This window comes from Ovis aries, chromosome X (genome assembly GCF_016772045.2).
Source record: "Ovis aries strain OAR_USU_Benz2616 breed Rambouillet chromosome X, ARS-UI_Ramb_v3.0, whole genome shotgun sequence".
Taxonomy (NCBI): domain Eukaryota; kingdom Metazoa; phylum Chordata; class Mammalia; order Artiodactyla; family Bovidae; genus Ovis; species Ovis aries.
In genome coordinates, this window is record NC_056080.1 from 76,047,207 (window position 1) to 76,072,226 (window position 25,020).

Below are 25,020 nucleotides of genomic sequence, written 5' to 3' on the forward strand. Positions count from 1 at the left end.
AAATGCTCTAGTTTTATTCTTTTTCATGTGGTTGTCATGTTTACCCACAAACATTTATAGAAGAATCAATCCTGACACCATTATGGACTTTTACCTCCTTTGTCAAAAATTAATTGACCATATATACATGGGTATATTTTTTGGCTCTCATATTCTGTTTCTTTGAGCTATGTGTCTTTTTAATGCCAATTCCATATTCTTTTGATTAGCATAGCTTTGTAATATAGTTTGCAATGAGGGAGGATGATGCCTCCAGCTATGTTCTTTCTCAGGCTTGCTTTGACTATTCAGAGTCTTTTGTGGTTCCACACAGATTTTTGAATTTTTTGCTTTATTTTTTATGAGAAAACATCATTGGACTATTAATAGGGATTGTATTTACTCTGTAAATTTCTTTGGGTAGTATAGGCCTTTTAATAATATTAATTCCTCCAACATATAAGCAAAGAGTATCTTTCCATTGATTTCTATATTTTTATTTCAATCATGTTTACAGTTTTCAGTATGCATATCATTCACCTCCTTGATTGTCACAAACTATTTTATTATTTTGATACAATTGTAAATGGTATTTCATTATTGATAGTTTGTTTTTATTCTATAGAAATATACAGGATTTTTCATATTGATTTCTTATCCTATAACTTTATATAATTTATTAGTTCTAACTTTTATTTAGTGGAATTTTTAGGATTTTCCATATATAAAATCTACTCAAATGCAAGTAGTGACAGTTTTACTTTTTCCTTTTCAATTCACGTATTTTTCACTTTTTTCTTGACAAAGTACTCTGCCTAGAACTTCCAGTACTATGTTGAATAAAAAGGAACTAGAGTGAGGTTAGCATCCTTGTCTTGTTCCTGACCTTAGAGGAAAATTTTCAACTCTTCAGCATTGAGTATACCATTACCTGTGGGCTTGCCTTATATACCTTTTATTATGTTGAGGTAGTTGCCATTATATCCAATATATTGAGATAAAATACATTTTATCACAAATGTATGTTGAATTTCTTCAGTTGCTTTTCTTGTATCTATTGAGATGGTCCGGAGAAGGCAATGGCACCCCACTCCAGTACTTTTGCTTGGAAAATCCCATGGACGGAGGAGCTTGGTGGGCTGCAGTCCATGGGATCATGAAGTTGGACACAACTAAGCAACTTCACTTTCACTTTTCACTCTCATGCATTGGAGAAGGAAATGGCAACCCACTCCAGTGTTCTTGCCTACAGAATCCCAGGGACAGAAGAGCCTGGTAGGCTGCCATCTATGGGCTTGCACAGAGTCAGACATGACTGAAGCGACTTAGCAGCAGCAGCAGCATTGAGATGGTCATATGATTTTGGTTCTTCATTTTGGTAACATGATGATCACAGTGATTGAATTTCAGGTGGTAAATCTTCCTTGCATCCCTAAATTAATTCTAGTTGATCATGGTTGATGATCCTTTTAGTTTATTATTTAATTTGGTTTGCTGATATTTTTGAGCATTTTTGCATTTATGTTCCTTAGGAATCTTGACCTATAATTTTATTTTCTTGTGGTATTCTTTTCTGGCTGTGATATCAGGATAATGCTGGTCCTACAATGGTTTTTCCAGTAGTCATGTATGGATATGAGAGTTGGACTATAAATAAAGCTGAGTGCTGAAGAATTGATGCTTTTGAACTGTGCTGTTGGATGAGACTCTTGAGAGTCCCTTGGACTGCAAGGAAATCCGACCAGTCCATTCTGAAGGAGATCAGCCCTGTGATTTCTTTGGAAGGAATGATGCTAAAGCTGAAGCTCCAATACTTTGGCCACTTCATGCGAAGAGTTGACTCATTGGAAAAGACTCTGATGCTGGGAGGAATTGGGGGCAGGAGAAGGGGACGACTGAGGATGAGATGGCTGGATGGCATCACTGACTCGATGGACAAGAGTTTGGGTGAATTCCGGGAGTTGGTGATGGACAGGGAGGCCTAGCATGCTGCAGTTCATGGAGTTGCAAAGAGTCAGACACAACTGAGTGACTGAACTGAAGGAGACAAACAAACTGTACTCCAAAACTCTAAAATGATGAGAGAAATAGAAAAAGATAGTAACACATGGAAAGGTATACCATGTTTGTTGATTGGAAGAATCAGTATTGTCAAAATGAGTGTACTATCCAAGGCAATCTATAGATTCAATACAATCTCTTTCAAATTACCAATGGCATTTTTCACAGAACTAGAACAAAAATATCTCAGAATTTGTATGGAGACACAGAAAACCCCAAAAAGCCAAAATCAAACTTGAAAAAGAACAACAAAGCTAAGGGAATCTGGCTCCCTTACTTAAGACTACACTATAAAGTTACAGTCATCAAAACAGTATGATACTGGCACAAAAATAAAAATTAAATCAATGGAACAGGATAGAATACCAGTAATAAACCCATGTACCTATAGTCAATTAATCTATTACAAAGGAGGGAAGACCACACAATTTTAGAAAGACAGTCTCTTCAACAAATGGTGCTTGGAAAACTGGACAGCCATAGGTAAAAAAAAAAAAAAAGGTGAAATTAGGCCACTCCTTAATTCTATACACAAAAATAAGCTCAAAATTGATTAAAGACCTAAATGTTAGACCAGACACTATAAAGCTCTTGTAGGAAAACATAGGCAGGACACTCTGACATAAATCACAGCAATATCTTTTTAAATTCATCTCCCAGAATAATGGATATAAAAGGAAAAATAAATAAATAGGACCTACTTAAACTCAAAAGCTTTAGCACAGCAAAGGAAACAATAAACAAAGAAAAAGACAACCCACAGATTGGGAGAAACTATATGCTAATGATGTGTCTGATAAAGCATTAGTCTCCAAAATTTACAAACAGCTTATGACACTTAATAGCATCAAAATAAACAACCCAGTCAAAAATGGGCAGAAAACATAAATAGACATTTCTCCAAAGAAGACAGATGGTCAAAGGCACATGAAATTATGTTCAAAATCGCTAGTTGTTAGAGAAATGCAAATCAAAAGTACAATAATATATCATCTCAAACTGGTTACAATGGCTATGAACAAAAACTCCACAAACTACAAATGCTAGAGAGGGTGTGGAGATAAGGGAACCCTTCTGCACTGTTGGTGGGGATGTAAATTGGTACAGCCGCTACGGAGGACAGTATGGAGGTTCCTTTAAAAACTAAGAATGGACTGTGCAATCCCACTTGTATGCATATATCCAGAGAAAAACATGGCCCTAAAATATACATGTACCCCGATGTTCTTTACAGCACTGTTTACAATAACCAAGACATGGAAACAACCTAAATGTCTGTTGACAGATGAATGGATAAAGAAGATGTGGTATATAGACATACAATGGAATATTACTCAGCCATTAAAAGCAATGAAATAAAATCATTTGCAGCAATGTGGATGGGCCTAGAAAGTGTCATATTGAGTGAAGCAATTTAGCCAGAGAAGGAAAAATATTATATAGCATCCCTTATATGTAGAATCTAAAAAAGAAATGATACAAATGAATTTACTTACAAAACAGAAAGACACAGACTTAGAAAATAAAATTATGGTTGCCAAGGGGAAGGGACGGTTAAGGACTTTGGAAAGGTCATGTACACACTGCTATATTTAAAATGTATACCAACAAAATCCTATTGTATAGCACACGGAACTCTGCTCAATATTGTGTGACAGCCTGGATGGGATGGAGGTTGGGTGGAGAATGGTCATATGTATATATATATATGTATATATATATATATATATATATATATATATATATATATATATACACATATATGTATATATGTGTATATATATATATATATATGGCTGAGTCCCTTCTCTGTTCACCTGAAATAATCAAAACATTGTTAAGTGGCTATATGCCAATGCAAAATGTTTTTGGTGTTAAAAGATGTACAAAACAAAACAAAACAGGATAATGCTGGCCCTGTAAAATTAGTATAGAAGCATTTCCTCCTCTTCAAGTTATTGGAAAAGATTGAGATGTTGTTATTCTTTTTGTCTGGTACAATTCATCAGTGAATCCACTTGGTCTCGTCCTGAATTTTTAATTTTGGGAGGTTCTTTAATTACTGATTTAATCTCCTTATTCATAATAGGTCTATTCAGATTTTCCATTTCTCCATGATTAACCTTTGCAGGTGGTATGTTTCTATGAATTGATCTGTTTTTCTAGGTTGTTCACTTTGATATCATATAATTGTAATCTCTTATGATCCTTTATATCTCTTTGGAAACAGTTGTAATATATCCTCTTTCATTTCACATTTTATATTTTGAATCCCTCTATTTTTCTTGATGTGTTTAACTAGGAGTTTACGAAATTTATCTTTTCAAAAATCAAGCTGTTAGTTTTCTTGATCTTTTTAAATTGTCTTTTTAGTCTCTATTTTTTATTCAGTTCAGTTCAGTTGCTCAGTCGTGTCCAACTCTTTGTGACGCCGTGAACCACAGTATACCAGGCCTCCCTGTCCATCACCAACTCCCAGAGTTTATCCAAACTCATGTCTATTGAATTGATGATGCCATCCAACCATCTCATCCTCTGTCGTCCCCTTCTCCTCCTGCCTTTAATCTTTCCCAGCATCAGGGTCTTTCCAAATGAGTCAGCTCTTCACATCAGGTGGCCAAAGTATTGGAGTTTCTGCTTCAACATCAGTCTCTCCAATGAACACCCAGGACTGATCTCCTTTAGGATGGACTGGCTACATCTCCTTGGAGTCCAAGGGACTCTCAAGAGTCTTCTCCAACACCACAGTTCAAAAGCATCAATTCTTCAGTGCTCAGCTTTCTTCACAGTCCAACTCTCACATCCATACATGACCACTGGAAAAACCATAGCCTTGACTATACTGACCTTTATTGACAAAGTAATATCTCTGCTTTTTAATATGCTGTCTAGGTTAGTCATAACTTTCATTCCAAGGAGTAAGCATCTTTTAATTTCATAGCTGCAATCACCGTCTGCAGTTATTTTGGAGCCCCCAAAAATAAAGTCAGCCACTGTTTCCAATGTTTCCCCATTTATTTGCCATGAAGTGATGGGACCAGATGCCATGATCTTTGTTTTCTGAATGTTGAGCTTTAAGCCAACTTTTTCACTCTCCTCTTTCACTTTCATCAAGAGGTTCTTTAGTTTTTCTTCACTTTCTGCCATATGGGTGATGGCAGTAACCTCATCTTCATAGCTGAGGTTATTGATATTTCTCCTGGCAATCTTGATTCCAGCTTGTGCTTCTTCCAGCCCAACGTTTCTCATGATGTACTCTGCATATAAGTTAAATGAGCAGGGTGACAATATACAGACTTGATGTACTCCTTTTCCTATTTGGAACCAGTCTGTTGTTCCATGTCCAGTTCTTACTGTTACTTCCTGACCTGCATACAGGTCTCTCAAGAGGCAGGTCATGTGGTCTGGTATTCCCATCTCTTGAAGAATTTTCCATAGTTTATTGTGATCCAAACAGTCAATTTTTATTTCCACTCTCATATTTGTTATTTCTTTCTTCTCCTAACTTTAGGCTTTATTTTCCCATAGTTCCTTAAGATGTAAAGTCAGATTTGTTTTTTTGCAATTATTTCTTGAGGTAGGAATATATTGCTGTGTACTTCCCTCTTAGAACTTCTCTTGCTGTATCCCATGAATTTTGGTATGTTATATTTCCATTTTCATTTGTGTCAAGGCTTTTCTTGATTTCTCTTTTGATTTCTGCATTGACACATTGATTGTTCAATGGTATATTATTTACTCTCCACATACTTGTAATTTTTTCATTTTTGTCTTATGTTTTATTTCTAATTTCACAAGATTGTAGTCAAGAAAGATGCTTCATGTGATTTGAATCTTTTTAAAATTATTTAGATGTCTATGGTGAACCTGTCAGGTCATGTACAGTCTATTTTGAAAGATATTTCGTGTGCATTTATGTGTTAAGACCAGTGTTTTCTTATAGAATTTTTTTTGTCTGAATGATCTATCCATTCATTTAGGTAGAGTATTAAAACCCCTCACTATTATTGTCTTGCTTTCTATTTCTCCCTTTATGTCTGTTAATATTTGCTTATATATTTAGGTGTTCCTATGTTAGGTTCATAAATACTAATGTTATATCCCTTGTTGCGTTGACCTATTTATCATTATGCAATGTCCTTCATCACCTATTACAGTCTTTGTATTAAAGTCTATATTACCTGAGATAAATAGAGCTACCTCAGCTTTCTTTTGATCCTCAGTTGTATGGAACATCTCTTTCCATTCCTTCATTTTCAGTCTCTGTATTCTTAAACCTTAAGTTAGCTTCTTAACCAGCATATAGATTTGTCTTGTTCTTTTATCCATTCAACCACTGTGTCTTTTGATTGGAGCATTTAGTCAATTTACATTTGTAGCAGTTATTGATGGTTATGTACTTACTGTCATTTTGTGAGTTGTTTTCTGGCTGTTTGGTAGTTCCTCTCTATTCCTTTCTTCTTCTCTTCCTTTGGGATTTGATGACATCTGAGATTACTTTCTCATTATCTCTTGTCTGTCTACTATTGGTTTTTGCTTGTATCTATGAGGCTAATATAAAATAACCTGCATTTATAAAGTCTATTAACAACTAAGTTCAAATGCATTCTAAAATACTACATTTTCCTTCTCACTTACTTTTTTATGTTTTGATGTCATAATTTACATATTTTTATCTTGTCTATCCCTTAATTAATGATTGTAGTTATAGATTTTTTTACTACTTTCATCTTCTAATTTTCACTAACTTTATAAGTGATTAATCCAACATTACCTTTACTATACACACACACACACACACACACACACACACACACATATATATATATATATATATATATATATATACTATATACACACATATATACTCTTGATGAAAGTGAAAGACGAGAGTGAAAAACCTGGATTTAAACTCAACATTCAAAAAACTGAGATCACGGCGTCCAGTCCCATCACTTCATGGCAAATAGATGGGAATACAATGGAAACAGTGACAGGCTTTATTTTCAGGGGCTCCAAAAATCACTGTAGATGGTGACTTCTGCCATGAAATTAAAGACACTTGCTCCTTGGAAGAAAAGCAATGACAAACCTAGACAGTGTATTAAAAGAAGAGACATCACTTTGCCAATAAAGATCCTTATAGTCAAAGCTATGGTTTCTCCAGTGGTCTTGTATGGATGTGAGATTTGGACCATAAAGAAAGCTGAGTGCCAAAGAATCGATGCTTTTCAACTGTAGTGTTGGAGAAGACTCTTGAGAGTCCCTTGAACAACAAGGAAATCAGTCCTGAATATTCATTGGAAGGACTGATGCTGAAATTGAAGCTCCAATACTTTGGCCACCTGATTTAAAGAACTGACTTGTTGGAAAAGACCCTGATGCTGGGAAAGATTGAAAACGGTAGGGAAGGGGACGTCAGAGAATGAGATGGTTGGATGGCATCACCAACTCGATGGGCATGAGTCTGAGCAAGCTCCAGGAGTTGGTGATGTTCCTGCAATACAGGAGACCTGGGTTAGATCCCTGGGTTGGGAAGATCCCCTGGAGAAGGGAAAGGCTACCCACTCCCATATTCTGGCCTGGAGAGTTCCATGGATTTTATAGTCCATGGGGTGACAAATAGTCAGACTCGACTGAGCAACTTTCATTTTCACTATCTTAAGCTGGATGTCTGCTTCCTTCTTTGTGTTAGACAATTGTAGACATTATTGTTTCTGATCCATTCTCTATTTCTCTGGGCCCCTTACATGTGAATATTGTTATGCTTAATGTTATCTCATAAGTCTATTAAGTATCCTCATTTTGATTTATTTTTAATTATTGCTAGTTTGATTGGGTGAGCTCCACTGCCTTATATTCAACATCACTGATCCTTTCCACTCTTTCCTCTAGTCTGCTATTGAACCCTAATAGTGAATTTTTCTATTTAGTTATTGTAGTATTCATTTCTGATTGATTTTTTCCTACATGTATCAGTTTTTTTTTTTTAAATTCTCACTATATTTATCCCTTCTTCTAAATGCAGTAATAATCTTTATGACAACTTTCTGGAATTATTTTTTAAACTTTTATTGGCGTATAGTTGCTTTACAACACTGCATTAGTTTCTACTGTGCAGCAAAGTGAATCAGCTATACATATACATATATCTCCTCTTTTTTGGGTTTCTTTCCCATTTAGGTCACCACAGAGCATTGAGTAGAGTTCCCTGTACTATACAGTAGGTTCTCATTAGTTATCTATTATATACATAGTATCAATAGTGTATATATGTCAATCTTCATCTCCCAATTCATACCATGCCTGCCCTTTCATCTTGGTATTTGTATGTTTGTTCTCTATGTCTGTGTTTTCATTTTTTCTTTGTAAATAAGATCATCTATACAATTTTTTTCAGATTAAACATATATGTGTTAATATACAGTATTTGTTTTTCTCTTTCTGACTTACTTCACACTGTATGACAGTCCCTAGGTCCATCTCTGTCACTACAAATGACCAGATTTTGTTCCCTTTCATGCCTGACTAATATTACAGTGTATATATGGACCATGTCTTCTTTATCTATTCCTCTGTGGATGGACATTTAGGTTGTTTCCATATTCTGGCCATTGGAAATAGTGCTGCAGTGAACACTGCAGTGCATGTATCTTTTTGAATGATAGTTTTCTCTGAGTGTATGCCAGTAGTGGGATTGCTCAGTCACATGGTAGTTCAATCTTTAGTTTTTTAAGGCACCTCCATACTGTTCTCCATAGTGGCTTTATCAATTTCCATTTCTACAAACAGTGCAAAAGAGTTGCCTTTCTCCACACTATCTATAGCATTTATTGTTTGTAGAATTTTTGATGATAGTCATTCTGAAAGATGTGAGGTGATATCTCATTGAAGTTTGGAATTTGCATTTCTGTAATAGTTAGTGATGTTAAGCATCTTTTTATGTGTTTCTTTCCATGTGTTGTTTGGACATGTGTATGACTTTGGGGAAATATCTATTTAGGTCTCCCATCCATTTTTTTTTTTATTGAGTTCATTTTTTTTATATTGAGCTGTTTGTATATCTTGGTGATAAATCCTTTACCAGTTGTTTCATTTGCTATTATTTTCTCCCATTCTGAGGTTTATCTCTTCATCTTCTTAATGTTTTCCTTTGCTGTGAGAAAGATTTTGAGTCTAATTAGGTCCCATTTATTTATTGTTGTTTTTGTTCTCATTACTCTAGGAGGTGAACCAGAAAAGATCTTGCTGTGATTTATGTTACAGTGTACTGCCTACATTATGTTTTTCTTTAAGAGTGTTATAGTATCTGGCTTTATATTTAGGCAGTTAATCCATTTTAAGTTTATTTATATGTATGGTGTTGAGTGTTCTAATTTCATCCTTTTACATGTAGCTGTCCAGTTTTCCCAGGACCACTTATTGAAAAGGCTGTCCTTGCTCCATTGTATATACTGGCCTCTTTTTCATAGATTAGGTGACTATAAGTGTATGGGTTTATCTCTGAGATTTCTATCCTGTTCCATTGATCTAAATTTCTGTTTTTGTGCCAGTACCATACTATATTGATTACTATAGCCCTGTAGTATAGTCTGAAGTCAGCAAGCCTGATTCCACTATCTGTTTTTTTTTTCCCCTTAACATTCATTTTGCTATTCAAGATCTTTTGTAATTCTGTAAAAATTTTAAGACCTTTATTTCTAGTTCTGTGAAAAATACAATTGTTAATTTGATGAGGATTGGATTGAATCTCGGAGAAGGAAATGGCAGCTCACTCCAGTATTCTTGCCTAAAGAGTCCTGTGGAGCGAGAAGCCTGGTGGGCTGCCATCTATGGCATTGCACAGAGTTGGACATGACTAAAGCGACTTGGCATGCGTTCAGGCATTGGAGAAGGAAATGGCAACCCACTCCACTATGCTTTTCTGGAGAATCCCAGCGACAGAGGAGCCTGGTGGGCTTCCGTCTATGGGGTCACACAGAGTCAGACACGACCGAAGTGACTTAGCCACAGCAGCAGCAGCAGCAGCATTGAATCTATGAATTGCTTTGTATAGTGTAGTCGTTCTCACAAAATTGATTCGTCCAATTCAAGAACATGGTATACCTCTCCATCTCTTTGTGTCATCTTTTATTTCTTTCATAAATGTCATAGGTTTCTGCATGCATATCTTTATCTCCTTAGATAGGTTTGTTTCTAGTTATTTTATAATTTTTATTTCCATAGTAATCAGAGTAGTTTCCTTAATTTCTCTTTCTGATCTTTCATTGTTAGATTATAGGAATGTAAGATATTTCTGTGTATTAATTTTATAACCTGCAAATTTACTAAATATATTGATGAGCTTTAGAAGTTTTCTGGTAACATCTCTAGGATTTTCTATGTATATTATCATGTCATCTGCAAACAGTGAGAGTTTAACTTCTTTGCCAATTTGGATTTTTTAATTTCTTTTTCTTCTCTGACTGCCATGGCTAATGGCTTCCAAAATATGTTAAATAATAGTTCTGAGAGTGGTCACCTTTGTCTTGTTCCTAATTTTAAAGAAATGCTCTCAGTATTTCACCATTAAAAATAATGTTTTCTGTGATAGGTTCCATCTATGCCCACTTTTTTGATTTTTTTTATCATAAATAAATGAAATGAGTGTTGAATTTTGTCAAAAGCTTTCTCTGCATCTATTGAAATGATCATATGATTTTTGTTCTTCAGTTAATATTGTGTTTCAAATTTTGATTGGCATATATTAAAGAATCCTTGCATCCCTGGGATAAATCCCACTTGATCATGTTGTATGTTCCTTTTAATAAGTTGTTGGATTTGAGTTGCTAGTATTTTGTTGATTATTTTTGCATCTGTATTCATCAGTTATGCTGCTGCTGCTGCTATTGCCAAGTCACTTTAGTCGTGTCCAACTCTGTGTGACCCCATAGATGGGAGCTCCCATCCCTGGGACTCTTCAGGCAAGAATACTAGAGTGCGTTGCCATTTCCTTTTCCAATTCATATTGGTCTATAATTTTCTTCTTTTGTGATATCTTTGGTTTTGGTATCAGGGTGATGATGGCCTCATAGAATGAGTGTTTCTCCCTCTGCAATTTTTTGGAAGAGTTTGTGTTTCTCCCTCTGAGACATCTTGGAAAAATTTGAGAAAGATAAATTTTATCTTTTCTTTAAATATTTGAAAAGCTCCACCTGTGAATCCATCTGGTCATGGACTTTTGTTATAAGTTTTTTTTTTTTAATTTATTTTATTTTTATTTAAATTTTATTTTTTTTCTTTACAATACTGTATTGGTTTTGCCATACATTGACATGAATCCACCACAGGTGTAAAGTTTTTAAATCACACTTTCAGCTTCAGTACTTGTGGTTGGTCTCATATTTTTTATTTCCCTTTGGTTCAGTATGGGAAGGTTATACTTTTCTATGAATTTGCCCATTTCTTCTAGGTTGTCCATTTTATTGGCATATAGTTGCTTGTAATAGTCTCTTATAATCCTTTGTATTTCTGCATTGTCTATTATCATATCCTTTTGCCTTTTCATATTCTTCATGGGGTTCTCAAGGAAAGAAGGCTGAAGTGGTTTGCCATTCCCTTCTCCTGTGTCAGAATTCTCTACCATGACCTATCCATCTTAGGTGGCCCTACATGGCATGGCTCAAAGTTTCATTGAATTAGGCAAGGTTGTGGTCCATGTGATCAATTTGGTTAGTTTTCTGTGATTGTGGTTTTCATTCTGTCTACCCCTGGTGGGTGAGGATAAGAGGCTTGTGCAAGCTTCCTGATGAGAGAGACTGGCTGTGAGGAAAACTGGGCCTTGTTCTTGTAGGCAAGGTCATGCTCTGTAAGTCTTTTTTTTTTTTTTTTCTGATGGGTGGGGCCGTGGGCTGTGTTCCCTCCCCATAGTTTGGCCTGACTATGATAAGGGTAATGGTAGTAATGGCAACCTCCTTCAAAAGTACTTATACCAGGACTGTTGTAGGCAGTGCCCCTGATCCCACAACAGACACACGCCTCCTTCTGTCGACACACACCTCCACCAGAGACTCCCTTGCACACACAAGCAAGTAAGGCTCAGCCTCTTGTGGGCTCACTGCTCCTTTCTCCTGGATCCTGGTGTACACAAGGTTTTGTTTGTGCTCTCCAAGGGTGTCTGTTTCCCAGTCCTGTGGAACTGCTGTAGTCAAATCCTGCTGACCTTCAAAGTTGGATTCCCTGGGGATACTCAGTCCCTTTGCCAGATTCCCAGGTTGGAAAGTTTGTTGTGGGGCCTAGAACTTTCCCAGCAGTGTGATAACTTGTTTGGTATAATTGTTCTCCAGTTTGCGAGTTGCCTGCCCTGGCGGCTCTGTAGTGGAGTTAATGGCAACATCCTTCAAGAGGACTTATGTGCCTCCCAGGACAGCTATTGCAGAGCCTCTGGCTCCATGGCAGGCCACTGCTGACTCATGCCTCTGCAGGAGACACTAAAACGCTCAAAGGCAGGTCTGCCTCAGTCTCTTGAGGGAGATCATTGCTCCTTTCTCTTGGAAAGGCAAAAAAGATATGACACTGAAAGATGACCTCCCTAGTTTGGTAGGTGTCTAATATAATACTGGAAAAGAGCAGAGAGATAGCTCCAGAAATAATGAAGAGGCTGAGCCAAAGTGGAAACAATGCACACTTGTGGATATGTCTGGTGATGAAAGTAAAGCCTGATGCTATAATGAAAAATATTGCATAAGAACCTGGAATATTAGATTGGTGAATCAAAGTAAATTGGAAGTGGTCAAAGAAATGGCAAGAGTGAACATTGACATTTTAGGAATCAGTGAACTAAAATGGACGGGAGTGGGCGAATTTAATTCAGATGACCATTATATCTACTACTGTGGGCAAGAATCCCTTAGGGAAAAAAAAATAATAGCTCTCATAGTCAATAAAACAGTCCAAAATGCAGTACTTGAGTGCAGTCTCAAAAATGACAGAATGATCTCAATTCATTTCCAAGGCAAACCATTCAGTATCACAGTAATCCAAGTCTATGCCACAGCCACTAATGCTGAAGAAGCTGACGTTGAATGGTTCTATGAAGACCTTTAAAACCTTCTAGAACTAACACCCAAAAAATGTCCCTTTCATCATAGGGGACTGGAATGCAAAAGTAGGAAATCAAAAGATACCTGAAATAACAGGCAAGTTGGCCTTAGAGTACAAAATGAAGCAGGACGAAGTCTAACAGAGTTTTGCCAAGAGAATGCACTGCACATAGCAAACGCCCTCTTCCAACAACACAAAACACGACTCTACATATGAAGATCACTAGATGGTAAATACTGAAATAAAATTGATTATATACTTTGTAGCCGAAGATGGAGAAACTCTGTTCAGTCAACAAAAACAAGACTGGGAGCCAACTGTGGCTCAGATCATGAAAACTGCAAGTGATCATATTAGCAATTTAGACTTAAAGAATGCAAGGAATATCACTAGGATATTCAGGTATGACCTAAATCACATCCTTTGTGAATATGCAGTGGAAGTGGGGGAAAAAAAGGAAAAAAGATTCCAGGGATGAGATCTGATAGAGTGCCTGAAGAACTATGGATGGATGTTTGCAACATTGTTTAGGAAGTGTTGATCAAAACCATCCTGAAGAAAAAGAAAGGCAAAAAGGCAAAATGGTTGTCTGAGGAGGCCTTACAAATAGCTGAGAAAAGAAGAGAATGAAAGGCAAAGGAGAAAAGGAAAGATATACCCATCTGAATGCAGAGTTCCAGAGAAAGCAAGGAAAGATAAGAAATCCTTTTTAATTGAACAATGTAAAGAAGTAGTGGAAAACAATAGAATGGGAAAGACTAGAGATCTTTTCAAGACAATTGGAGCTATCTAGGGAACATCTTACACAAAGATGGGCACAATAAAGGACAGAAACGATATGGACCTAACAGAAGCAAAAGATATTAAGGAGAGATGGCAAGTATATACAGAATAGCTGCACAAGAAATATCTTAATGACCCAGATATTCACAATGGGGTGATCACTCATTTAGAGCCAAACATCCTGTAGTGTGAAGTCAAGTGGACTTTAGGAAGCATCACTACAAACAAAGCTAGTGGAGGTAATGGGATTTCGGCTGAGCTATTTCAAATGCCAGAAGATGATGCTGTTAAAGTGCTGCACTCAATATATCAGCAGATTTGGAAAACTCAGGAGTGGCCCCAGGTCTGCAAATGGTCAGAGGAACCAGAGATAAAATTGCTAATGTCCACTTGATCATACATGAAGCTAGAGAATTCCAGAACATTTACTTCTGCTTCAGTGACTACGCTAAAGCCTTTGTGTAGATCAGACTAACTGGAAAATTCTAAAAGTGATGGGAATATTGGACCACATTACCTGCCTCCTGAGAAACTGTATGCAGGTCAAGAAACTACAGTTAGAACTGGACACGAAAAAAGGGAACTGGTTCCAAATTGGGCAAGGTGTACATCAAGGCTGTATATTGTCATCCTGCTTATTTAACTTATACACAGAGTACATCATGTGAAATGCCAGACTGGATGAAGCACAAGCTGGAATCAAGAGTGCCAGGAGAAATATCAAGAACATCAAATATACAGACAACGCGACCCTTAAGGCCAAAATGAAGAGGAACTAAAGAGCCTCTTGATGAAGGTGAAAGAGGAGAATGAAAAAGCTGGCTTAAAATTCAGTATTCAAAAAACCAATATCATGGCATATGGTCCCATCACTTCATGGCAAATAGATGAAGAAATAATCTGAACAGTGACTGACTTTATTTTCTTGGGCTCCAAAATCACTGCAGATGGTGACTATGGCCATGAATTTAAAAGATGCTTGCTCCTTGGAAAAAAAGCTGTAACAAACGTAGACAGCATATTAAGAAACAGACATTACTTTGCCTACCAAGGTCCATATAGTCAAAGCTATGTTTTTTTTCCTGTAGTCATGTACTGGTGTGAAAGTTGGACAATAAAAAAGATTTAGCACTAAAGAACTGATCCCTTGGAACTATGGTGCTGGGAGAAGACTCTTGAGAGTCCTTAAACAGCAAGGATATCAAATCAGTCAATCCTAAAGGAAATCAACAATGAAAATTCATTGGAAGGACCGATGCTGAAGCTCCAATACTTCAGTCACTTGATGCAAATAACTGACTCATTGGAAAAGACCCCGATGCTGGGAAGGATTGAAGGCAGGAGGAGAAGGGGATGACAGAGGATGAGATGGTTGGATGGTATCACCAATTCAATGGACATGACTTTAAGTAAACTCCACGAGACGGTGAAGGAGAGGGAAGCCTGGCATGCTGCAGTCCTTGGGGTTGTGAAGAGTCAGTCAAGACTGAGTGGCTGAACAACAACAAATTGTCTATTATAACGTCTTGCTTTTCATTTCTAGTTTTATTGATTTTTAGTTCTCTTGTTTTCCTGATGAGCCTGAATAAAGGTTGATCAATCTTCTCCTCAAAGAACCAGCTTTTAGTTGTATTGAGGTTTGCTTTCATTTTCTTCTTCTCTACTTAATTATACTTGCTCTGATCTTTGTGATTTATTTCATTCTACTCCAGGCTTTTTTTTTTTTACATTGAATTTTTTATTGTTCTTTCTGTAATAGCTTTCTGTGTAAGTTTACATTGTTTACTTCAGCTTTTTCGTTTTCTTGAGGTAGGATTGTATCACTGTTAACTTCCATCTTTTGCTGTGCCCCATAGGGTTTTGGATTGTTTTAGCATCATTGTCTTTTGTCTCTAGATATATATTTTTAACTTTCCTCTTTAATTTTTTTCAGTGATCCATTGATTCTTTAGTAATGTATTGTTTAGCCTCCATGTGCATGTGCCAGGAAAAACAGTCCATTTAAAAAAAAAAATTTGTCCAGAAAGTACCATTGAAAGAAAACCATTCTGACAGAGTTCTAACAATGATTATACTAAGCAGAACAGCTTTTTACATTCTCCCTCTCTGATGTATCTTTAGAGGTCATCCTGACATTCTTCAACCTTGACTGTTATCTATGGGAATATTAAGGGATCGTGCAACTTATCACTTCAATTCATTACTGTGTTACTTTTTATTACCCTTTATAGTAGGCCATTAATTTTCCATTATAGGTTTTTTCTTCTTTATTTACCAAGAATAAAATAAGGCTGTGGAGAGAAAAGACATTCATTAAAATTCTTGCATTGTAAACTTGAAACCAGCCTTAATCCTTTTTTATGCAAGATGAGAAATATATTACATAGCCATTTATGTTAGGGGCTCTACTTGCAGTTAACCAATATTCATAATTCTGTCTTGCATTGTCATAGTAAACTACGAATTGAAACCAGAGTTTTCAGTGAAATTGAAAGAGTGATGGGGATGGTTCATGCCTTGATTATTTTTACTTATCTCTAGGCCACTGTTCTCTATGTAGCAAGTTGCAAAGTGTATTATAACCCATATGTTGACAAAAAGAGTGTTGTGGGGTGAGATGATGATGAGAGTGAGATAAAAGTGCATCATTTCAAAATTCACCAAAAGGAAGTCAAAACATAAAAGATGTGCCATAAAATCCTACAGCCATGTCAGGATGTTTGTGTACGTGTGTCTGTGTATACAAGTCAATGATTTTACCAAACCTTAACTTTTCTAGACAACACTCACTGTCTTTATATTTCATTATCTTTGCATTATACTAAATATTCTTCTGAGCAATAAATAAAATTTCTGAATAGTATTTAAACAATAACAAAAACAAAATTCACCAGAAGGTATTAGTAAATATGTTCAAACAGTTATCCTAACAATGATAGCAAAACCCATGCCATATTTTCTCAGGATGAATTTATCCCATTCCCCAAGTCCAGCAACCGTATAGTCACTTATCTTATGAAACAGGCAAATAAACATAGTACTACAATACTCTTAGGTATAATTACTAGTTGTAATTAGGATGCTGTACAAGAACAATTGGTGGAATATCACTAAAACATATATATATATATATATATATATATATATATATATATATATATGTATATATATATATATATATATATATATATATATATATAATTTCTCTGGTGGCTAAGTGGTAAAGAATCCGCCTGACAATGAAGGAGATGCAAGTTCAATCCTTGGGTTGGGAAGATCCCCTGGAGAAGGAAATAGCATGCCATTCCAGTATTCTTGCCTAGTAAATTCCATGGGCAGGGGAGCCTGGTGGGCTACAGTCCATGCGATTGCAAAAGAGTTGGACACGACTTAGTGACTAAACAACAACAACAATAACGACAAATTTCTTTTAATTTCAATAAGATATAAATCGGGCACTTCCAAGACTTTGCTGCTCTATTTTATTCAATAGAAATACCTGAAGTATTTAGAGGTCAGAATTTGAACTTCGCACAAAGTTGTACTTAATGTCCTCTAATAGCTATGGCTTCCTGGAACCAACAACTTGCAGTTTTGTAAGGGAGATTTGTTTCTTCTTGCTTTCTCCACTCCTTACTGCTCAGTTTGTGCACTGGTTTCTGATCTCTCCAGAATCAAAGTAGAGGTAAGAGAGCGAGAGGCTAGGGCTGGGAAGGGAAAGAGGCCAGGAAGGCTCTTACTTAATTAGTACTGTCACTTGCCTTTATGCTTTCCAGCCTGCCTGATGTTTATTGAAGTTATTCTGTGTACACTGTTAAAGGGATTTGCAAATTGCAAAAAAAAAGGTTCCCATACTCTTAAAGAGTTTATAATTAAATTTAGAAAAGAAGGCCTGATAGCCTAATTAGGAAAATAAGATATCCAAAGAAATGAAAGGTTCAGACGAGGTTCTCTTTTGTTTTATCTACCAACACTGCCCAACTATAGGTTTATCAAATGAAAAAAACAACTTAATACTATCTCAATACTGTTTCTTGTCCCATTCCTAATACAATCATGAAAGTTTAGCTTCCATTCTTTTCTTCCAGCCTACCCTCATTTTTTTTTTTCCTCATCCATGTGGTCAAATATAAGGATTCAGATGTGCAGTGCTCTGCAAAAGAATTTGTGTGAGAAGATAGTCATACCCTTGTGTAAAGAAGGCTAAAATTATCCATAAGATTTCATGGATAAAATTTGAATGCAATTGGATTCTGAAAATTGGAAAAAAGTTTAGTTAGAAGTGAAGGTAGGGGTATTACAATCAAAGAAATCAATATGAAGATAAAATGAGGTTTTAATCTTCTCCCATTCTGAGGTTGTCTTTTCACCTTGCTTATAGTTTCCTTTGCTATGCAAAAGCTTTTAAGTTTAATTAGGTCCCACTTATTTACTTTTGGTTTTATTTCCATTACTCTAGGAAGTGGGTCATAGAGGATCTTGCTTTGACTTATGTCACTGAGTGTTCTGCCTATGTTTTCCTCTAAGAGTTTTATAGTTTCAGGTCTTACATTTAGGTCTTGAATCCATTCTAAGTCTATCTTTGTGTGTGGTGTTAGGAAGTGTTTTAATTTCATTCTTTTACATGTAGCTATCCATTTTCCCAGCATCATTTATTGAAGAGGCTGTCTTTGCCCCATTGTATATTCTTGTCTCCTTTGTCAAAAATAAGGTACACATATGTGCATGGGTTTACTTCTGGGCTTTTCTGTTTTTGTGCCAGTACCATGCTGTCTTGATGACTGTAGCTTTGTAGTATAATCTGAAGTCAGGAAAATGATAGCAAATGAATCCACTGACAAACAATTAATTTCCAAAATATACAAGCAGCTCCTTCAACTCCATACCAGAAAAACTAACAACCCAATCAAAAAGTGGGAAAAAGACCTAAACAGACATTTCTCCAAAGAAGACATACAGATGGCTAACAAAGACATGAAAAGATGCTCAACATCACTCATCATTATGCAAATCAAAACTACAATGAGATAAAACCTCACACTAGTCAGGATGGCCATCATCAAAAAGTCTACAAACAATAAATGCTGGAGAGGGTGTGGAAAAAAGGGAATGCTCTTGCACTGTTGGTGGGAATGAAAATTGATACAGCTGCTATAGAAGATGGTATGGAGATTCCTTAGAAAACTAGGAATAAAACTAGCATATGACTCAGCAATCCCACTCCTAGGCATATACCCTGAGGAAACCAAAACAGAAAAAGACACATGTATCCCATTGTTCATTACAGCACTATTTACAATAGCTAGAACATGGAAGCAACCTAGACGTCCATCAACAGATGAATGAGTAAAGTTGTGGTACATATATACAATGGAACATTACTCAGCCATAAAAAGGAACACATTTGAGTCTGTTCTAAGGAAGTGGATGAACCTAGAACCTATTATACCCAGTTAAGTAAGTTAGAAAGATAAAGATAAATATCATATTCTAACACATATATACGGAACCTAGAAAAATGATATTGCAGAATTTATTTACAGGGCAGCAGTGGAGAAACAAGCATAGAGAATAGACTTATGGACATGGGAAGAGGGGAGGAGAGGGTGAGATGTATGGAAAGAGTAATGTGGAAATTTACATTACCATATGTAAAATAGATAGCTAATGGGAATTTGCTGTATGGCTCAGGAAAGTCAAACAGGGGCTCTGTATCAACCTGGAGGGGTGGGGTGGGAAGGGAGATGGGAGGGAGGTTCAGAAGGGAAGGGATATATGTATACTTATGGCTGATTCATGTTGAGGTTTGACAGAAAACAACAAACTTCTGTAAAGCAATTATCCTTCAATTTAAAAATAAATAAATAAAAAGAATGAGCTTGGTTCATTGGTATAACAATTAAGACACTGGCTGGCTGAAGGATGAAGTTCTGGTTTGGAGTGACTTTAATTCATTTAGTAAACATTTAATGAACATCTACTATGTACCAGTCATAAGATTTAGGTAAAAGAGATACAAAGAGCATAAAGACATGGTCCTTGCCCCTTTGGACCTCAACTCTTATGTGTTGTAACAGCCTCAATTTCCCAATCTCAAAATGAAGGGATTGGAGTAGATGTTGTTTAAGATAATATCCAACTTAAATATTATCTGATTCCTCTTTTAAAAAATCAACCTAGGCAAGTATGTATGACTTGTGACATATTTATAGCTTTATATTTTAAATGTACATATCAAATTGAAATATTTACTGGGGATAAAATATACATTTGGTACCAGCATGAATATGGATTTTTATCTATAAGTATTTTCACATCATTAAAATTATAAGAGATTTTGTTCTTTAACCATTTAAATCACTGTATTTTTCCATGACACTTTAACCTAAAACCAATGTTATACTTAATTATTTTAAATCTTTGGAAAAGTTTGAGAATTGCTTATATAACCACATACTCATCAGTGATAAATATTTATGTAGTTCTACTATGTATACTTAGAATTGTGCTAAGTGATGGAGATTCATGTGTGTATGTGTGTATACAGTGTTATATATATACACACACACATATATGTGGTGGTTTAGTCACTAAGCTGTGTCCAACACTTGCAACTCCGTGGACTGCAGCCTGCTGGGCTCTTCAGTCCATGGACTTCCCAGGCAAGAATACTGGAGTGGGTTTGCCATTTCCTTCTCCAGGGGATCTTCCCGACCCAGGAATCGAACCTGGGTCTCCTGCATTGTAGGCAGATTCTTTACCAACTGAGCTATGAGCGAAGCCCATATAAACTCATGGATGGGAACACATGTTCTTATAACCATCCATGAGTTTTATTAATACGTACTACTAATACTAAGTCGCTTCAGTCGTGTCCAACTCTGTGCGACCCCATAGACAGCAGCCTACCAGGCTCCCCCATCCCTGGGATTCTCCAGGCAAGAACACTGGAGTGGGTTGCCATTTTCTTCTCCAACGCATGAAAGTGAAAAGTGAAAGTGAAGTCCCTTAGTCATGTCCGACTCTTTGCGACCCCATGGACTGCAACCTACCACGTTCCTCTGCATGGGATTCTCCAGGCAAGAGCACTGGAGTGGGGTGCCATTGCCTTCTCCATTATTAATAGGTAAGAAGGTACTTTATCAGCTCTTATTTATAATTTTTTTTTTAACTTAAGATTTTCATTTCCCTTCTTAACTCTTAAACTAACATTTTAGAATCAAATTCTGTATATTAAATCTGTTAAGAAAATTTCAGCAGAGTAAATTTTAAAGATCTTGTTGGCTTTATTCTTTCTCAGATATTAGACAAAGTCATCCTAAGATTTTTTATTCACTAACATTGCATAACAGTAGATAACACAAACTTAGTTGACTAATAAACCCTCAGAAGAATAAAAGATGTATGTAAAAATTATTTTTCATGTTGACAACTGTAAAGGCATATCTATTTTAAGAGGTAAAGAACCTGCCTGCCAATGCAACAGAAGTAAGTGACACAGGTTCACTCCCTGGATGGGGAAGATCCTGTGGAGAAGGGCATAGCCACCCTCTCCAGTATTCTTACCTGGAGAATTCAATGGAGAGAGGAGCCTTGTGGGCTACACAGTCCATAGTGTCATATACAGTCGGACATGACTGAAGCCACTTAGCACACACCCACAAGCCAGTCTTGATACTGAGTATTTTCCCAGGCCACATGAACTTGAAGCATTTGGGTTTATTTCTAATATATTCCTGAGAATTTTATGACTGCTTAATTTGTATAAGCTCTTACTTTTCTTTGAATTAATTGAGCATAGATCTTTTATAAGTTAATTTGGCAATAGCATTACGAGTCAGAAGAATATTTCACATTACAACATACATATACAGACACACATGGGCTTCCCCAGTGGCTTAGTGGCAAAGAATCTGACTGCAATGCAGGAGACATGGATTCAATACCTGGATCGGGAAGATCACCTGAAGGAGGGCATAGCAACCCACTCCCGTATTCTTGCTTAGAGAATCCCATGGACAGAGGAGCCTGGAGGGCTATAGTCCATAGGGTCACAAAGAGTTGGATACGGCTGGAGGGCTATATTCCATAGAGTCAAAAAGAGTCAGACACGACTGAAGTGACTTGAGCATACATGCATACAGACACACATAAATAATCAAGCACAAGCTGAGATTTTATAGATTTTATTTTAATGTTTTCAGCCATTATGTCAGTACCTGTTCAAATGGCTAAAGCTTTCTAAAAGCTCTTATTTTGTAGAAGACAATTAAGATATTTTTGTATCTTGTAAAGTAATCTTATGGAAGCTGTGAACTAGATTTTGGGCAAGGAAACCTCTGTAGCAGAGGTGAATGAATATATATATATATATATATATATATATATATATATATATTCATTCAGTTCAGTTCAGTTCAATCACTCAGTTATGTCCACGTTTTTGTGACCCCATGAACTGCAGCACGCCAGGCCTCCCTGTCCATCACCAACTCCCAGAGTTCACCCAAACCCATGTCCATCGAGTCGGTGATGCCATCCAATCATCTCATCCTGTCGTCCCCTTCTCCTCCTGCTTTCAGCCTTTCCCAGCATCAGGGTCTTTTCCAATGTGTCAACAATTCGCATCAGGTGGCCAAAGTATTGGAGTTTCAGCTTCAACATCTGTCCCTCCAATGAACACCCAGGACTGATCTCCTTTAGGATGGACAGGTTGGATCTCCTTGCAATCCAAGGGACTCTCAAGAGTCTTCTCCAACACCACGGTTAAAAAGGATCAATTCTTCGGTGCTCAGCTTTCTTTATAAAGCTGGAGACCACTGGAAAAACCATAGCCTTGACTAGACGGACCTTTGTTGACAAAGTCATGTCTCTGCCTTTGAATATGCTGTCTAGGATGGTCATAACTTTCCTTCCAACTAGTAAGTGTCTTTTAATTTCATGGCTGCAATCACCATCTGCAGTGATTTTGGAGCCCCCAAAAATAAATTTAGCCACTATTTCCACTGTTTTCCCATCTATTTGCCATGAAGTGGTGGGACCAGATGCCATGGTCTTCATTTTCTGAATGTTGAGCTTTAAGCCAACTTTTTCACTCTCCTCTTTCACTTTCATCAAAAGGCTCTTTAGTTCTTTTTCACTTTCTGCCATAAGGATGGTGTCACCTGCATACCTGAGGTTATTGAGGTTTCTCCCAGCAATCTTGATTCCAGCTTGTGCTTCCTCCAGCCCAGTGTTTCTCATGATGTACTCTGCATATAAGTTAAATAAGCGGAGTGACAATATACAGCTGTGACGTACTCCTTTTCCTATTTGGAACCAGTCTGTTGTTCCATGTCCAGTTCTAACTGTTGCTTCCAGACCTGCATACATGCTTCTCAAGAGGCAGGTCAGGTAGTCTGGCATTCCCATGTCTTTCCGAATTTTCCACAGTTTATTGTGATCCACACAATCAAAGGCTTTGGCATAGTCAATACACAGAAATAGATGTTTTTCTGTAACTCTCTTGCTTTTTCGATGATCTAGTGGATGTTGGCAATTTGATATCTGGTGCCTCTGCCTTTTCTTAATCCAACTTGAACGTCTGGAAGTTCTCTGTTCATGTACTGTTGAAGCTTAACTTGGAGAATTTTGAGCATTGTAATGAAAGTAATGAAATGAAGTTGCTCAGTCATGTCTGACTCTGCGACCCCATGGACTGTAGCCTACCAGTCTCCTCCATCCATGGGATTTTCCAGGCAAAAGTACTGGGGTGGGTTGCCATTTCCTTCTCCAAGGGGTCTTTCTGACCCAGGGATCAAACCCAGGTTTCCTGCATTGTAGGCAGATGCTTTACCATCTAAGCCACCAGAGAAGTCTTCGCTGGTATGTGAAATGAGTGCAACTGTGCAGTAGTTTGAACATTCTTTGGTCTTGCCTTTCTATGGGACTGGAATGAAAACTGATCTTTTCCAGTCCTGTGGCCACTGCTGAGTTTTCATAATTTCTGGCATATTGAGTGTACCACTTTAACAGCATCATCTTTTAAGGATTTGCAATAGCTCAGCTGGAATTCTATCACATCAACTAGCTTTGTTCATAGTGATGCTTCCTAAGGCCCACTTGACTTCACATTCCCAGATGTCTGACTCTATTTGAGTGATCACACAACTCTGGTTATCTGGGTCATTAAGATCTTTTTTGTATAATTCTTCTTTGTATTCTTGCCACCTCTTCTTAATATCTTCTGTTTCTTTAGGTCTATACCATTTCTATTCTTTATTGTATCCATCTTTGCATGATATATCCCCTTGGTATGTCTAATTTTCTTGAAAATCTCTAGTTTTTTTCCATTGTATTGTTTTCCTCTATTTCTTTGCATTGATCTAAACATATGGAGGTTTTCTTGTCTCTTCTTGCTGTTCTTTGGAACTCTGCTTTCAGATAGGTATATTTTTCCTTTTCTCCTTTGCCTTTCACTTTTCTCATCTATCTGTAAGACTTCCTCAGACAATCATTTTGCCTTTTTTTCATTTCTTTTTCTTCAGGATGATTTTGATCACCACAGCCTGTACAGTGTTATGAATGTCCATATATTGTTCTTCAGTCACTCTGCCTATGAGATCTAATCTCTTGAATCTATTTGTCACTTCCACTGTATAATTTTAAGGGAGTTGATTCAGGTCATACCTGAATGGCCTATAGGTTTTCCCTATGTTCTTCAATTTAAGTCTGAATTTTTACAATAAGCAGTTCATAATCTGAGCTACAGTCAGCTCCTGGTCTTCTTTTTGAGCTTCTCCATCTTTGGCTGCAAATAATATAATCAGTCTGATTTTCGTATTGAGCATCTGGTCATGTCCATGTGTAGAATCGTCTCTTGTGTTGTTGGAAAAAGGGGTTTGCTATTCTGGGTGATAGCTAATTTTTTTTCTTAGGTTTTCTGCCTTTTCCAAAATTTCCATGAATATGTGTACTATTTCAGGAGTAAATTGACCTTTTAAATCTCCTTTTTGTTCTCACTCATCCACACTTTGCCCATACCACAATTGAGAATACCTAAAATATTAAGTCCAGTTTTATGCTTTGATAATACACAGTTGACTCACTCTGGAAACATATAAATATATTTTTCAT

At 36.7% G+C, this 25,020-nt stretch overlaps 1 protein-coding gene across 1 annotated transcript in view; it reads left to right on the plus strand.

The window, feature by feature from the left end:
* Positions 1 to 25,020, plus strand: part of LOC121818338 (uncharacterized) — a 249,146-nt gene that overhangs the window by 38,767 nt on the left and 185,359 nt on the right. The gene's annotated exons all lie outside the window — the stretch shown is intronic.